The sequence below is a fragment of the Dreissena polymorpha genome, unplaced genomic scaffold (assembly GCF_020536995.1).
Source record: "Dreissena polymorpha isolate Duluth1 unplaced genomic scaffold, UMN_Dpol_1.0 chrUn039, whole genome shotgun sequence".
Lineage (NCBI taxonomy): Eukaryota > Metazoa > Mollusca > Bivalvia > Myida > Dreissenidae > Dreissena > Dreissena polymorpha.
Window position 1 is genome coordinate 96,649 of NW_026273353.1, and position 3,352 is coordinate 100,000.

The following is a 3,352-nucleotide window of genomic DNA, read 5'->3' on the forward strand; positions in this document are numbered from 1 at the left end:
GAAAAATTAAAAAACATTCATTAAAACAGAACCGCTCAGAGAAACAAAATCACAGAACTAAGTACTATCATGTTTTAACACACCATGAAAATCTGCAGTTGTTGGATGGGGTGAATATTGCCATGGACCCAAATCCGGATGGAAATTGTCAATTTGCTGCTATATCGCATCAACTTGGTAAAATTGGTATATACAAAGACGTAGATGCTTTACGTAAGGAAGCAGTCCATCACATTGTAGAAAACAGATATTTCTATGAAACTTTTGTCTATGATGAAACATTTGATGAATACGTTAAGAATATGTCTAAGAATGGGACATACGGCGACAACCTCACGCTCATTGCACTTATGAGAGGATATAATTTGCAATGCCTGGTAGTTTCTACCCGAGGACTAGAACACTCATCAATTGTGTCAGCAGATGGAAAGTTCGATGGTGATGTTGGAACAATTGCATTGGGGTATTTCCGAGAAGGATTTGGCATGCATTACGTTAGTATCCGTATCAATCAACGCGTGTACAAGGACATAATATCACGCTTAGAACAGTCGTATGACAACGGTGACTCTGGCGACAGCGCTGCGTCTGGCGACAACGCTGCGTCAGGCGACAACGCTGCGTCTGGCGACAACGGTGACTCTGGCGACAACGGTGACTCCGGCGACACCGCTGCGTCTGGCGACAACACTGCATCTGGCGACAACGCTGCGTCTGGCGACAACGGTGACTCTTGCGACAATGGTGACTCCGGCGACAACGGTGACTCCAGCGACAACGGTGACTCTGGCGACAACGGTGACTCCGGCGACACCGCTGCGTCTGGCGACAACACTGCATCTGGCGACAACGCTGCGTCTGGCGACAACGGTGACTCTTGCGACAACGGTGACTCCGGCGACAACGGTGACTCCAGCGACAACGGTGACTCCGGCGACAACGGTGACTCCGGCGACAACGCTGCGTCTGGCGACAACGGTGACTCCGGCGACAACGCTGCGTCTGGCGACAACACTGCATCTGGCGACAACGCTGCGTCTGGCGACAACGGTGACTCTTGCGACAACGGTGACTCCGGCGACAACGGTGACTCCAGCGACAACGGTGACTCCGGCGACAACGGTGACTCCGGCGACAACGCTGCGTCTGGCGACAACGGTGACTCCGGCGACAACGGTGACTCTGGCGACAACGGTGACGTCTCTGTGTGTTCAGCCCTGAAAGAGCTTCAAGATATGATAAACAATAGGAGGGCACAGAAGCGAACGACTTTTCCATTTCTGATGTTACCACTTCACATTCAAGTTGAAATTTTTAAGTTCTGCATACAATCAAACCCGTCAATCCAGTTTGTGTTGGCGAAGGTCGGCAAACCCTTTAGAGATTTAATAAGGTCAATGAGTTTGCAAACACCTAGAATTTACATTCGGCCGGATATTGGACTAGATACTAGTAACAGAAATCCTGTTAGCGTTCGTTTCCTATTAACAAGAGCGGGCAGAAACAGCGGTCTTATTTCGGCAATAAAAGAAATCATCAAGGGGCCAAAATGGGCAAACGCATGGCTGCGTTTGCGTGTTAGTGGAATCGGTTGGTATGATATCATAGATGTCATGTACAGACATTACAGGTGAAATATACATGTATATCGGTGTTTGGAAACCTGTTATGTTATTTTTGTGATTGATGATTATGTTCTTCTACCGGAAATTTGTTGTCATTTGCTCATTTACTGGTAACTTTTTACGAAGCACATTTGGGATATTTTGGCTGCTACTAAAATGAATGTATATATGTATATTATGTCTTGTCAAAATGCTACAGTTGGATTAAAATTTAAATGCTGTTCTATGTTCTTCAATATTACTTTGAAAAATCCTGTCAGTATACCAATAAATGAAAAAAGTACAAGTTTGTTGAATCTCTTGAATGAAACAAATTATAAAATACAAAATGTAAAATGAATATGTGATGATGATGATGACAAAACATTTGTGATGATGATGATGGTAAAACAATTGTGATGATGATGGTGGTGGTGATGATGATGACAGTGGTTATGATGATTGGGGTTTGATGATTGTGGTGATGATGATGATGATGATGATAATGATGATGATGATGATGATGATAACAAACGTTTTGGGATGATGATGACAGCGATGTTTATCGGACGATGATGATGGTTATAATGATGATGATAAGTTTTTAGATGATGATGACGGCGATGTTTATCGGCCGACGATGATGATAATGATGATGATGATAACAAAATATTTGTGATGATGATGATGGCGATGTTTATTGGCCGATGATGATGATGATATTCTCATCGTCGTCATCATCATCACAACATCCTCATTATCGACCGAAAACATCGCTGTCATTATCATCACAAAAAAACTTTTGTGATCACCATTACGATCATGATAATGGATATGATGATGTTGGTTTTGATGGTGATGATGATGGTGGTGTTGGTAAAGATAACAACGATGATGATCATTGGGGTGTTGATAATTGATGTGATGATGATGATGATGATGATGATGATGATGATGATGATGATGATGATGATGATGATGATGAGATAACGATGATGATGATGATGATGATGATGATGAGATAACGATGATGATGATGATGATGATTACGATGATGAGTGTGTATCATATTCGGAACGAATGTGGTACATTTTTCATCCGAATATGGTACAAGTTTGTACCATATTCGGTCAGGCATTTTACCCCAAAACTGCAGATACGTATATGGTACAATTAGACAGTTGTACCATATTCGGCCGAATATGGTACAAACTTGTACATATTCGTTTTTGTACCAAATACGGTCCGACATAGCATGACTAATAAGCAGTTAAAACGTCAGGCAGTGCGATTTCCTTTAAGGATGTTATATTATAATGAATCGAGTTATAATGGTAAAAATAATATATGCAGTTATACGAAGGCCCGTCTTTGGGTATAGATGACATTTATATATATGGAAAACATATGTATACATTTATGACTATAAACGCCAAGATCAACTACAAATTCTTGGCATATAATACTGTTGGGATTGTTTTGAAGAGTTAACAATTGTGTTACAATGATAGATTATGAGTGTAAAGTTGAATAATCTAAAACAAGCTCTTCAGACGACAATGGTTTTCGTAGAAGCCAAACGGTTCCTCGAGTACATACTACTATTGAGGGTAATGTTTAACTGTGTGTTCATGCTTAGGACAAGTGTTTCGAGTGACAAATTCTTCCTATCAATATACCGGGGTTCTTAACGTTTTTTTTGTTAAGAAAAAAATTGACAGCCCCCAATAGGCGATGAAAGTGCGCAA